Below are 15,272 nucleotides of genomic sequence, written 5' to 3'. Positions count from 1 at the left end.
CAAAAGCCTAGTCTATTCAGGTTCTTGGTATGTCCCAGGTTCTCTGTATATGTGTTATGACTGTTAGCTTAGTGTTTTGTGGGGTTTCCTTATATTTTTATAAATCAAACTGTGTTGTTACTTTTTGCCATCCGGTAACATTTTACAGGCTTTGATCTTCAGAATACCCTGCATTCAGTGGATTCAGTAGAAAAAAGCATTTTAAATGAAGTTTTGTATATTTGAAATTTCTCAGCATTCAAAATTTCAACTGTAAAAAATACATGCAAAACATACTTTTCTGAAAACACTTAACTTTGAGCAAAGCCCCAAACTACACAAATGCAGAATGAAAACAGCATTTTAACTCCACCAAAATTAGTCATCATGAAAGGTGTAAAAGTCACCTAGCTTTACTAGGCAATGTTAACTTTTTAAACAGGAGACAATATCATCTACAAACAATATCGCAGCTCTATGGCAGGTTTCAGAAAGTCTTTGACTTCATGCTTTAATAGTGACAAGATGTATAGGCTCATGATCAAGAAGGAGACCTGTACCATCCACCACTGTAGTAAGGAGAAGTTGACTGCCTTCTGCCAATTAGATCCCTGTCTTGAGCTGCTCTCCATCCACCTCCTCCTTCACTACCTCCTATGTTATAATAGTCCCGGTCATCATAACTCTGATCATATCCTCTGTCATAATAGTCCAAGCATCGTGAACTGCCACAAGTTGGTCTTCCCATATAAGTTCCTGGTGTTGGGGTATGTGGCCTTTTAGTTATAGAGAAATCGACTCCAATTCAATGTCCATCAAGCTCCAATCCATTGGCACGTTCTTTAGTTTCCTTGCATCATCTATATTTTCAAAATATACAAAGACAAATCCTCTTGACCATTTAGATTGCTGGTCATACGCAATAAACACATCAGCAATGGGAAAATATTTAGAGAACAGTTGTCGTAGATGTCTTTCTGTGGTGTACAAGCTCAATCCAAACACTCCAAGACAATAGTTGGGGGTCAGGATTTCCTGGTTCCCACATGATGCCTTCGAGTAGACGTGGGAGAATGGTTACTGCTGTGGTGTTTGTGATAATCTCAGCTGTAAGGCCTGCTCCTGCATTGTCTACGAGAGCCAGATCGTGATCATGATTTTGTATAATGCCTTCTAGATCTTCTCCTGGATCTGGATCTAGATTCAGATCTGGATCTTGACTTTAACCTAGAACGCCTTAATTTTCCTTGAACAGAGACCTTACAGGTATATGCTGTGCAGATTTCCCTGATCCATGAGCACTTCCACTTCGGGAAGAAGAACGAGCAATTCTTGCTCACTGTAGATCTGCCCTTCACTGTCGCCTTAAAGAGGATCCACTGCAGCCTCAGGACACCACACTATGAGAGTAGCTCAAAGCCAACAAGCTCCACATCACTTTCGCACAGGCCTAAAGCTACTGGATGTTACACCACTGGGATTTCAAGCAGTAAAGTCTCTCACTCATTTTCCTGCTGTTGGGAATCCTTTTCTCCACTGAGTTGCTTGGTCCAGGATGGATTTTTAGGGTTTTACCTGTCTTACTCTATCTTGTTTTGTCTTTTTTGTTTATTGTCTCTTGAAGGCCTGCTCTTTTCTGAATAAAAGAGACACTGAGTGGATCTTGGAGAAAGCGTAGATGGGGTGAGGTTGGGGAAGCAAAAAAGAGAGACTGTGGTCTTGATGTATGTATAAGAAAGAATTTATTTTAAATAAAATCTAAAAAGATTCTCTGAATGTTCATTTTAATCTACTAGGAATATAAAAGGACTCAGATAGCCTTAATAACAAAGATTAAAAGAGATACACAGAAATACCACCATGGTTGAATGTATATATCCTTTTAAAATTCATGTTAGAACTTGAACACAAAGGCTATGGTAATAGGATGCGTGGCCTTTAGGAGGTGATTATGCTGAGTGCTCTGCCCTCATGAATGGGACAAGTGCCCTTATAAAAAGGGCATGAAGGAGGGAGTTCATACCCTTAATCTCTTTTCCTCCAGTGTATATAGATGTCATCTTGAAAACAAGGTGTCATCTTGGAAATAGCCAGATCTCATCAAATACTGTCTTTCAGTACCCTGAGGTTGGATTTGTCATCTTCTGCAACCATGACAGCTAGAACTCTATTGTTTCAAACACACACAATCTAAAATATTTGGCTATAGAAGTCTAAATTGCCTGATAATCAGCAGCTGTTTGTCTTTCTGCACAGATTTTATAAACCCTCTAAGATTCAGTTTATAAGTCTCCTGTGTACAGAAGGAAAGAACATATGCCTCACAAGTTGTAATGATTTTATAAATTTAAACAAACTGATGCAGCATTAGACATTGTTAATAGTGGGCAGACTAATCGTGTCATTATCATATACTTAAAAAGGCATAGTGTTCCTTTGAACTATTATATTTTATACATCAGGAGATATGACCATAGTTCAGTTAATAGAGTTTATGCTGAATGGCCTGGATTCAGATTCCTGCACAAATTAGAATTGCTACAGCATATCTATGATATCAGAATTCAGGAAGTGGGAGACAAGGATCAGAAGTTGAAGCATATTCTAAACTATATATCAAGCTTGTGGCTAGCCTAGGCTATATAATGCATTGATCCAGAATAAAATTAAATTAATACTAAAATAAATTGAATAAGAATTAGTATGTACTTCATTGAAAACAAAAGTAATCTGAATTACTGAACTGATTTTTAAAGAGTTTACAATAGTTCATTATTCAATTAAATATGTGTCTCTTTCTTGTTTTTTCAGACAATTATTACTAACATAAATAAAGCAATAAATATGTATTAAAAGTGAATCAATAATGTTCTTAACAGAAGTAGTATTCTCCTTTAAAGGTACTTTATTTTTAAAGATTTAGTTTATTAATTTTAATTGTGTGTGCTTTCTGGTGTGTGTGTGTGTGTGTGTGTGTGTGTGTGTGTGTATGTGTGTGTGTGTGTGTGTCTGTAACAAGTTCCCTCAGAGGCTAGAGGAATTGGATATACCTGGAAATAGCTTAGAGGTGAGTGTCTTCAAGTTGATTCAGGTCTGGGAAACATACTTGGGTCCTCTGGAAGAGCAGTGCGTACTTTTTGCTGTTAAGCCATATCTTCAGCCTCTACACCCTGTTAGTATATGTACAGGAGTGGTTTGCCTGGAACTATGTATGTTTACCACATGTGTGTCTGGTGACCTATGAGGTCAGAAGAAAGTTACATATGGCCCAGAACTGTAGGTAATGGTGATTTTGAGTTACTATTTAAATGCTGAGAACTGAGCAGAGATCCTCAGGCAATCTAACTAACTCATCTCTTCAACAGCAAAAATTGTATTTTATAGGAAAAACATTTATATATAATAAATTATATTGTGTGTATATAATATATGTGCATATGTATATGTATATGCATATTGACACATTCATAAAGAAATGTAAATTGCTATGTCTTTCCTGACTCCTCCAAAAATGGAGAGGTGGTCAAAACTTTGCTTTTACTGTTATTGCATTTCAAATAACAGTGTGATGGACTTTTCAAAATCCATATTACCAAATTCACACACACACATACACACACACACACACACACACACACACACACACACACACACACACAATGCGACAATAGGAAGTTACCCATTTGTACAGATGAGTATTACAAAACTCAGTGAAGCAAGTTGCATTATCTATTATGTATGCAATGCAAACAAAAAGATATGCAATATCTGACACTTTCCATATCACATTTCTTGCATTTGATCAACATAATCATCTGCATTTTCCAGCAGCTATAATTTCCTATAAAGTCTGTATTGGCAACTCCTGTAGACTTATTACCCATTCAGTGATTTTAAAATGCAGTACATATTTAATAAATGTTTGACACTTTCATAAAGAAATGTACTTGTCTATCTTTCTCTTCTCCTCTCAAAATGAAGAGCTGGTCAGAACTTTGGTCTTATTGCTTTTGAAATATCACTGTGATTGCTTTTTTAAATTCAAAATACAATATTCCTCAAAGACTCATAAATGAAACTTCCTTAAATGAGCCTCAATATTTTTAACATGGCAACACCTAGTTTCATCTTGACCCACTGATAACTGTCAGCATTACTACTCCAATATCTCCTATTTGTAGATCATTGGTCAATTACAACACCTTTGTTATTTTTCCCCTCTGTATAGTGTGAATGTCTAGAACTAAGTGTCTATGTAATATCAGAAATATTAATTTTTGAACATTCAGACGTGCTTAAGATTTCTCATCATTTGATTTTTAGTGCATTTTTCTCATTTTAAAACCAGATGTTAAAATTCAAGATGTCTTGTAACAGTTCCTTCTGTAATTAAGAGAGAGACATGTGTCTGGATGCTTGAGTGGAGGAAAAAATAATTCAAGAAACAGCTGTAGTTCAGAAAGGAGCAGGTCTGCTCTGCCCATGGTGCTGAATATGATTTCCTGAGAGTATGGTAAGGCATTAACAACTTGTCTCAGAACCAAACAGAAAGCGATTTCACTGAACCAGAAAAGCTCATTTGAAATAGGTAAGAAGCCCATGTGAATATGGATTAAAACAGAGTATATGTTATAACATTAAAATGTATCTGACAATTTTATTCATTGTTTTCTTCTATAATTCGAAACATTTTAAGATACCATGTTTGATTTTCATGATGTGAACCAAATGTTTATACAACAGAACTAGAAATTCAAACTTTCCCCAACAAACTAAGAATCAACATCAGTTTCTTCACTTGATAGACTTAGCAAACAAATAAAATATGAATTCAAATAAATTACATAATGTTAGTAAATTCAGATTTTTTTGTAAAAGAGAAGGCAACTGATTAAAATTTCCTTAACATACACTCGGCATTCATGGATGTGGACTTCTGATTGTGGGCTAATCAGACTCTGACTTCTGAACTGATGCACACTAGGAAAAAGTTTATTTTACAGCTTATGCTAGTGTTTCCCCCAGTGCTAGATAATCCTTTCAGGATCTAGGAACTGAAGAATGGAGAGTGCAAAGAAAGATTTAAATCCAATTGGATGTGTGGAATTTGTCTGCAAAAGAACAGATAAGGCATGTGGATGCTTCAGTGAGATCAAATGGCTTAAGGACTGCTTGATGACTGTTGCTGTGTTACCCATGGCTTCTTTCACTTTGAATTATTCCTCTACGAAATACTCATCTGCAGGCTGCAGAGACTGACATAGAGAAAAGAAACATCTTTGGCTTGTCTAAACTTTGGGGAAAGGCTGTCGCACATCTAGCAGGCTTGTCTCCTCTCATTGATGTGAACAGGATCTAAATCACTCTTTCAGCTCACTGCTTCCCACCGTGGTGGCCACAGCACTTGCTTTATCCATGATTCCTCATCAAATAAAGTTTCTATGAGATGTTTCAAAAATATTTTTATATATCTGTATGTATCTTTCTCTATCAACTATTTTAGTCTGTTGTAGGTTTTTGACACATCCACGCAGACTCCACAATCACCACCCCGAAACCAAAACTTAAGAGTAGCATTGTCTGTCACAATTCTTATTAAACCATAATATGTTAACTAACAACTGTTAATGTTAATGTGAGAAATTATTCCTGAGAACTTTACAATCAACAACCTTAATAACGATAGTGGACTCTGATCATGTTCCTTTTGGGATTTTAGATTTTGGCCCCTTTTTTTTCACTCTTATGATCTCAGTTTATTACTTAGTGTCCATTCTGCTATTGAGTATGAATATTCAAGTCACGTAACTATTTACTAGTGTTCCTAATCAATTTTCATTAAACCTGGTTAATTTAACAAGCACTTGTATGGAGCATAGGACCAAGTTTGAAACAGGGAAACCAAGGACTTCTTGAATATGATGTAGATTTTATAGGGCTCTAGTTTTGAACAGGCAATGACTTCCAAAGGCACTCCGGTGAATGGCTTTCTTTTTGTCTCTCAAATTTGAAGAATAGAAGATGAGTCTCAAAATGAGTGATATTACGTATGGAGAGGGTGATTTAAGTCACAATAAATAGTAGAGGTACTAGATAGGAGAATCAGGTTTCTGCTTTTTGTTTGTTAGGGTGTTTTTTTTTCATTTGATGAATGCCTATTATGGGATGGGAACAACAGAGACTTGGAGTTATTGTTTCTTTCTTAAGGTTAGTTTATGTCCTGTGAAGAAAACACCACAAAACTCAAATAGTTTTTGCAAATAGAAAAATACTAATTGGTTTGATAAACTGCTACAGTGCATGCTAAAAACTACTCCTATTCCATTAAACTCAGAACTAGTTGAATTTCTGCTTTGTTTATGTTTTGGCTTCTTTTATTTTCTTTATTGCTCCAAATTTAAATCTCACAAATTGTCTAATGCTCCACTTAAGCTGTTTGTTCAAGCCAGTAGCCACCAGAAGTCATCAGAAGGAAAAAAAAGTGTGCTCATAACGGGTCTGAAAGGAGCTTATGCCATCAAATTCTTAATAGATAGTTGTGAAGCCCTAGGCATGATCAGCACCACTGGTGGGTGCTCTCTGTAGATTCCCCTGAGGTTTTAGCAAATGGGATAAATGGGCAATGGAGAATGAAGTGAGTTGGAAAAGTGTCTGACTGACTTAATAAATACTAAAAGATGAAGACAGGCATGATTTATTTTCCAAAAAGAAACCTGTTTTACTTGAGCTATGCACACATGTGCATGGTTTTATTTGCCTACTCTTATACATATACACAAGTGTGCAACGTAGCATACCATTTACTTCACATTTTTCAAGCTCTCATGCGATTTATTCTGACAGTAAGCTAACCAACCTCGACTTCAAGTTTAGTTAAAGAAAGTCTTACCTTATCCAGAGGATAATTTGTCTTTATGTCTGTTGTTGTAAGAGGCTACTTCTCTGGGTTTTGACAGTCACCCAAAGAGAGAACACAGCCTAAGGGTTCTCAAGCTAAAATTGCTTTCACTTAGAACTATTTATCAATGTGCTTACTTCACCTTTCCTACCTCTTTTCTTCTGTAGCTTACTTTGTAGTGTAAATAGCTTCAAGCTACCCCTGAGAAACCAGCAGGTCCAAATTTGATGTGCCATTATGTTAACCTGTAGCATTGTGGCATTTAATTATTTTTTGAAATAATCAGTATTTACTGAACATTGAAGATCCAGAACACTTAAGATTTGTGATTAAATTAACTTTTATAATAAATCTATGAAGATAGTATTGGCAGGTTCTTACTTTTTCCTTGCAGAAGTGAAAACCCATGAAAAGCATCATCATCATCATTGTTACCATCATTATCACCACCACCACCATCATCATCAAAATAGTTTTATGGGATCAAATATTCTAGTTTACTTGAGAATTAAATTCCAAGTAGGATCTGTTTTTTTTTTTTTACCCACAATGTCTTCTTTTTTTTTTTTTTTTTATTAACTTGAGTATTTCTTAAATACATTTCAAGTGTTATTCCCTTTCCCGGTTTCCGGGCAAACATCCCCCTCCCCCCTCCCCTTCCTTATGGGTGTTCCCCTCCCAACCTTCCCCCCATTGCCGCCCTCCCCCCATAGTCTAGTTCACTGGGGGTTCAGTCTTAGCAGGACCCAGGGCTTCCCCTTCCAATGGTGCTCTTACTAGGATATTCATTGCTACCTACGGGGTCAGAGTCCAGGGTGAGTCCATGTTAGGTAGTGGCTTAGTCCCTGGAAGCTCTGGTTGCTTGACATTGTTGTACATATGGGGTCTCGAGCCCCTTCAAGCTCTTCCAGTTCTTTCTCTGATTCCTTCAACGGGGATCCTATTCTCAGTTCAGTGGTTTGCTGCTGGCATTCGCCTCTGTATTTGCTGTATTCTGGCTGTGTCCCTCAGGAGCAATCTACATCCGGCTCCTGTCGGTCTACACTTCTTTGCTTCATCCATCTTGTCTAATTGGGTGGCTCTATATGTATGGGCCACATGTGGGGCAGGCTCTGAATGGGTGTTCCTTCAGTATCTGTTTTAATCTTTGCCTCTCCCTTCCCTGCCAAGGCTTTTCTTTTTCCTCATTTAAAGAAGGAGTGAAGCATTCACATTTTGATCATCCGTCTTGAGTTTCGTTTGTTCAAGGGATCTAGGGTAATTTAAGCATTTGGGCTAATAGCCACTTATCAATGAGTGCATACCATGTATGTCTTTCTGTGATTGGGTTAGCTCACTCAGGATGATATTTTCCAGTTCCAACCATTTGCCTACGAATTTCATAAACTCGTTGTTTTTGATAGCTGAGTAATATTCCATTGTGTAGATGTACCACATTTTCTGTATCCATTCCTCTCTTGAAGGGCATCTGGGTTCTTTCCAGTTTCTGGCTATTATAAATAAGGCTGCGATGAACATAGTGGAGCACGTGTCTCTTTTATATGTTGAGGCATCTTTTGGGTATATGCCCAAGAGAGGTATAGCTAGATCCTCAGGCAGTTCAATGTCCAATTTTCTGAGGAACCTCCAGACTGATTTCCAGAATGGTTTTACCAGTCTGCAATCCCACCAACAATGGAGGAGTGTTCCTCTTTCTCCACATCCTCGCCAGCATCTGCTGTCCCCTGAGTTTTTGATCTTAGCCATTCTCACTGATGTGAGCTGAAATCTCAGGGTTGTTTTGATTTGCATTTCCCTTATGACTAGAGATGTTGAACATTTCTTTAGGTGTTTCTCAGCCATTCGGCATTCCTCAGCTGTGAATTCTTTGTTTAGCTCTGAACCCCATTTTTATTAGGGTTATTTGTTTCCCTGCGGTCTAACTTCTTGAGTTCTTTGTATATTTTGGATATAAGGCCTCTATCTGTTGTAGGATTGGTAAAGATCTTTTCCCAATCTGTTGGTTGCCGTTTTGTCCTAACCACAGTGTCCTTTGCCTTACAGAAGCTTTGCAGTTTTATGAGATCCCATTTGTTGATTCTTGATCTTAGAGCATAAGCCATTGGTGTTTTGTTCAGGAAATTTTTTCCAGTGCCCATGTGTTCCAGATGCTTCCCTAGTTTTCCTTCTATTAGTTTGAGTGTGTCTGGTTTGATGTGGAGGTCCTTGATCCACTTGGACTTAAGCTTTGTACAGGGTGATAAGGATGGATCGATCTGCATTGTTCTACATTTTGCCCTCCAGCTGAACCCGCACCATTTGCTGAAAATGCTATCTTTTTTCTCTTGGATGGTTTTGGATCCTTTGTCAAAAATCAAGTGCCCATAGGTGTGTGGGTTCATTTCTGGGTCTTCAATTCTATTCCATTGGTCTATCTGTCTGTCTCTGTACCAATACCATGCAGTTTTTATCACTATTGCTCTGTAATACTGCTTGAGTTCAGGGATAGTGATTCCCCCTGAAGTCCTTTTATTGTTGAGGATAGCTTTAGCTATCCTGGGTTTTTTGTTATTCCAGATGAATTTGCAAATTGTTCTGTCTAACTTTTAAAGAATTGGATTGGTACTTTGATGGGGATTGCATTGAATCTGTAGATTGCTTTTGGTAAAATGGCCATTTTTACTATATTGATCCTGCCAATCCATGAGCATGGGAGATCTTTCCATCTTCTGAGGTCTTCTTCAATTTCTTTCCTCAGTGTCTTGAAGTTCTTATTGTACAGATCTTTTACTTGCTTGGTTAAAGTCACACCGAGGTACTTTATATTATTTGGGTCTATTATGAAGGGTGTCGTTTCCCTAATTCCTTTCTCGGCTTGTTTCTCTTTTGTATAGAGGAAGGCAACTGATTTATTTGAGTTAATTTTATACCCAGCCACTTTGCTGAAGTTGTTTATCAGCTTTAGTAGTTCTCTGGTGGAACTTTTGGGATCACTTAAATATACTATCATGTCATCTGCAAATAGTGATATTTTGACCTCTTCTTTTCCGATCTGTATCCCCTTGATCTCCTTTTGTTGTCTGATTGCTCTGGCTAGAACTTCAAGAACTATATTGAATAAGTATGGAGAGAGTGGGCAGCCTTGTCTAGTCCCGGATTTTAGTGGGATTGCTTCAAGTTTCTCTCCATTTAGTTTAATGTTAGCAACTGGTTTGCTGTATATGGCTTTTACTATGTTTAGGTATGGGCCTTGAATTCCTATTCTTTCCAGGACTTTTATCATGAAGGGGTGTTGAATTTTGTCAAATGCTTTCTCAGCATCTAATGAAATGACCATGTGGTTTTGTTCTTTCAGTTTGTTTATATAATGGATCACGTTGATGGTTTTCCGTATATTAAACCATCCCTGCATGCCTGGGATGAAGCCTACTTGATCATGGTGGATGATTGTTTTGATGTGCTCTTGGATTCGGTTTGCCAGCATTTAACTGAATATTTTTGCGTCGATATTCATAAGGGAAATTGGTCTGAAGTTCTCTTTCTTTGTTCGGTCTTTGTGTGGTTTAGGTAAAAGAGTAATTGTGGCTTCATAGAAGGAATTCAGTAGTGCTCCATCTGTTTCAATTTTGTGGAAAAGTTTGGATAGTATTGGTATGAGGTCTTCTATGAAGGTCTGATAGAATTCTGTACTGAACCCGTCTGGCCCTCGGCTCTTTTTGGTTGGGAGACCTTTAATGACTGATTCTCTTTTGTTAAGGGTTATGGGGTTGTTTACATAGTTTACTTGTTCCTGATTTAACTTCAGTACCTGGTATCTGTCTAGGAAATCGTCCATTTCCTTCAGATTTTCAAGTTTTGTTGAATATAGGCTTTTGTAGTAGGATTTCAAGATTTTTTGAATTTCCTCTGATTCTGTAGTTATGTCTCCCTTTTCATTTCTGATTTTGTTAATTTGGACACACTCTCTGTGTCCTCTCCTTAGCCTGGCTAAGAGTTTATATATATTTTTGACTTGCTCAAGGAACCAAATTTGGTTCTGTTGATTCTTTCTATGGTCCTTTTTGTTTCTACTTGTTTGATTTCAGCTTTGAGTTTGATTATTTCCTGCCTTCTACTCCTCCTGGGTGTATTTGCTTCTTTTTGTTCTAGAGCTTTTAGGTGTGCTGTCAAGCTGCTGACATATGCTCTTTCCTGTTTCTTTCTGCAGGCACTCAGCGCTATGAGTTTCCTCTTAGCACAGCTTTCATTTTGTCCCAAAATTTTGGGTATGTTGTACCTTCATTTTCATTAAATTCTAAAAAGTTTTTAATTTCTTTCTTTATTTCTTCCTTGACCAGGTTATCATTGAGGAGAGCATTGTTCAATTTCCACGTATATGTGGGCATTCTTCCCTTATTGTTATTGAAGACCACGTTGAGGCCGTGGTGTTCTGATAGCACGCATGGGATTATTTCTATCTTTCTGTACCTGTTGAGGCCCATTTTCTGACCAATTATATGGTCAGTTTTGGAGAAAGTACCATGAGGAGCTGAGAAGATTGTATATCCTTTTGCTTTAGGACAGAATGTTCTATAAATATCCGTTAAGTCCATTTGGCTCATGACTTCTCTAAGTCTGTCGACATCACTGTTTAATTTCTGTTTCCATGATCTGTCCATTGATGAGAGTGGGGTGTTGAAATCTGCCACTATTATTGTGTGAGGTGCAATGTGTGTTTTGAGCTTTAGTAAGGTTTCTTTTACATATGGAGGTGCCCTTGTATTAGGGGCATAGATATTTAGGATTGAGAGTTCATCTTGGTGGATTTTTCCTTTGATGAATATGAAGTGTCCTTCCTTATCTTTTTGATGACTTTTAGTTGGAAATTGATTTTATTTGATATTAGAATGGCTACTCCAGCTTGCTTCTTCTGACCATTTGCTTGGAAAGTTGTTTTCCAGCCTTTCACTCTGAGGTAGTGTCTGTCTTTGTCTCTGAGGTGTGTTTCCTGTAGGCAGCAGAATGCAGGGTCCTCGTTGCGTATCCAGTTTGTTAATCTATGTCTTTTTATTGGGGAGTTGAGGCCATTGATATTGAGAGATATTAAGGAATAGTGATTATTTCTTCCCGTTATATTCATATTTGGATGTGAGGTTATGTTTGTGTGCTTTCATTTTCTTTGTTTTGTTGCCAAGACGATTAGTGTCTTGCTTTTTCTAGGGTATAGCTTGCCTCCTTCTGTTGGGCTTTACCATTTATTATCCTTTGTAGTGCTGGATTTGTAGAAAGGTATTGTGTAAATTTGGTTTTGTCATGGAATATCTTGGTTTCTCCATCAATGTTAATTGAGAGTTTTGCTGGATACAGTACCCTGGGCTGGCATTTGTGTTCTCTTAGGGTCTGTATGACATCAGTCCAGGATCTTCTGGCCTTCATAGTTTCTGGCGAAAAGTCTGGTGTGATTCTGATAGGTCTGCCTTTATATGTTACTTGACCTTTTTCCCTTACTGCTTTTAATATTCTTTCTTTATTTTGTGTGTTTGGTGTTTTGACAATTATGTGACGGGAGGTGTTTCTTTTCTGGTCCAATCTATTTGGAGTTCTGTAGGCTTCTTGTATGTCTATGGGTATCTCTTTTTTTAGGTTAGGGAAGTTTTCTTCTATGATTTTGTTGAAGATATTTACTGGTCCTTTGAGCTGGGAGTCTTCACTCTCTTCTATACCTATTATCCTTAGGTTTGATCTTCTCATTGCGTCCTGGATTTCCTGTATGTTTTGGACCAGTAGCTTTTTCTGCTTTACATTATCTTTGACAGTTGAGTCAATGATTTCTATGGAATCTTCTGCTCCTGAGATTCTCTCTTCCATCTCTTGTATTCTGTTGGTGAAGCTTGTATCTACAGCTCCTTGTCTCTTCTTTTGGTTTTTTATATCCAGGGCTGTTTCCATGTGTTCTTTGTTGATTGCTTCTATTTCCATTTTTAATTCCTTCAACTGTTTGATTGTGCTTTCCTGGAATTCTTTCAGGGATTTGTGTGTCTCCTCTCTATGGGCTTCTACTTGTTTATTTATGTTTTCCTGGAATTCTTTCAGGGATTTTTGTGTCTCCTCTCTATGGGCTTCTACTTGTTTATTTATGTTTTCCTGGAATTCTTTCAGGCATTTTTGCGATTCCTCTGTGTAGGCTACTACTTGTTCTCTAAGGGAGTTCTTCATGTCTTTCTTGAAGTCCTCCAGCATCATGATCAAAAATGATTTTGAAACTAGATCTTGCTTTTCTGGTGTGTTTGGATATTCCATGTTTGTTTTGATGGGAGAATTGTGCTCCGATGGTGCCATGTAGTCTTGGTTTCTGTTGCTTGGGTTCCTGCGCTTGCCTCTTGCCATCAATTTATCTCTAGTGTTACTTTGTTCTGCTATTTCTGACAGTGGCTAGACTGTCCTATAAGCCTGTGTGTCAGGAGTGCTGTAGACCTGTTTTCCTCTCTTTCAGTCAGTTATGGGGACAGAGTGTTCTGCTTTCGGGTGTGTAGTTTTTCCTCTCTACAGGTCTTCAGCTGTTCCTGTGGGCCTGTGTCTTGAGTTCACCAGGTAGCTTTCTTGCAGCAGAAAATTTGGTCTTACCTGTGGTCCCGAGGCTCAAGTTCGCTTGTGGGGTGCTGCCCACGGGCTCTCTGCAGCGGCAGCAACCAGGAAGACCTGTGCCGACGTTTCCGGGAGCTTCAGTGCACCAGGGTTCCAGATGGTCTTTGGCTTTTTCCTCTGGCGTCCGAGATGTGTGTGCAGAGAGCAGTCTCTTCTGGTTTCCCAGGCTTGTCTGCCTCTCTGAATGTTTAGCTCTCCCTCCCATGGGATTTGGTTCCAGAGAACTGTTTATCTGGTCTGTTTCCTTCAGGTTTCGGCGGTGTCTCAGGCAGGGGTCCTGCAGCTCCTGGGCCTTCCCCCACGGGAGCCCACAGGCCTTATACAGTTTCCTCTTGGGCCAGGGATGTGGGCAGGGGTGAGCAGTGTTGGTGGTCTCTTCTGCTCTGCAGCCTCAGGAGTGCCCACCTGACCAGGCGGTGAGGTCTCTCTCTCTCACGGGGTCTGGGAGCAGAGAGCTGCTGCGGGCCAGGATCCGCGGGTGTGGGACTTCCCGTCCCACTTCTTTTAAGTATACCCTAGTCCTTATGTGATGCCACAAGAAACCAGAGTCTCCTTTCTATTTTAAGTATTTGTATGAAATCCATGTACGCATTTCTTTTTATAATTCCTCTCATTTTGACATATGGTCTTGTGATTTATCTGAACTTATAGTAATTTCATATCTACTGTAGAGCATGGTCATGCTAATTGCAAAGTATAAGTAATGAACATATGCCATATGCCATCGTTTTTCTAAAGGTAGGGTCACCCCACCATTAATCAAATGTGGTCCATCACATTCATTTTTTAAACTGTATTTGTATACCACTGTTCTTATTGATTGTTCACTGTGAATGTTTCCTTATTATAATATCAAAGGAAAATAGAACATTAAAGACTGTGTATCTCACTAAGTCTGCAACATATATTTTGAGTGGCTCCATCAAGTAACATTATTGCTGTAGATAGACACCAAACATGAAACAAATACACGCTAATATAAAGAGCATTAAAAAGAAGTTCAAGGTACCCTGTATGCATGTTGGAATGTGGGAATGGCACACAGTTTAACTTGGTGTAAACAATACTTGGCATACAGTCCAATGCACCATTTTTCTGAGTCTGTCCCTTCATTCTACGAAATCTTAATCATCAATCCCTGAATTGAAACACCAAAAAAAATCATATCGCCTAGCTCTCTAACTTCCTAGTGATATGATTTTAAATAAAATCTGATGTAAATTGATCATACAGTTCTAATATAATCAAAGATTATTATGATGATTAACAGGAATAACTTTTATGGTAGCTTGATTGGTTCAATGCCCCCGCTAAAGATGTCTCTGACTTCCTCGGTGTTTTCCCAAAGAACTATTTTGTTCTCTGCCATTCTACTGACATAACATATGTCATCTATGCAGGTAATCTAAATCTAAGAAAAACAAAACAAAACAAAATAAAAACAAAAACAGAAAAAATGCATGTATTGCTGTCTTATCTATCATTTATCTTCTCATGCTTAAGACAATGGGCTGGAATATGAAACACTTATAGTAAAGTTGAATATTACTAGTTATTGGATACTAGTAGAAACAAACACCTAAGAGAAAGTCCTAATATATGCAGATGTCTGCCTGAAACACCTTGGAACCCAGACAGTTGAAAATGTCCTACGAAAGCTAGTTCAAGACAGCATAATTGGCTACTTAACTCTAGGTTTCGTAGGCATTGCTTAATGTTTATTTTATGTCTCTGATTGTTTTTAATTCAGCTTATAAAACAAATGGTGTCTTTGCCCTTCCCAACACCAATA

The 15,272-nt window shown here is 38.1% G+C and overlaps 1 pseudogene; it reads right to left on the bottom strand.

Annotated features, from left to right (window-relative positions):
* Positions 1–490: 490 nt before the first annotated feature.
* Tra2b-ps4 (transformer 2 beta, pseudogene 4) overlaps positions 491–15,272 on the bottom strand; it is a 43,200-nt pseudogene continuing 28,418 nt past the window's right edge.

The sequence above is a fragment of the Rattus norvegicus genome, chromosome 5 (genome assembly GCF_036323735.1).
Source record: "Rattus norvegicus strain BN/NHsdMcwi chromosome 5, GRCr8, whole genome shotgun sequence".
NCBI classification, from domain to species: Eukaryota; Metazoa; Chordata; class Mammalia; order Rodentia; family Muridae; genus Rattus; species Rattus norvegicus.
The sequence above is the reverse complement of the archived record's forward strand: the minus strand, read 5'-3'. Positions and strand labels throughout refer to the sequence as shown.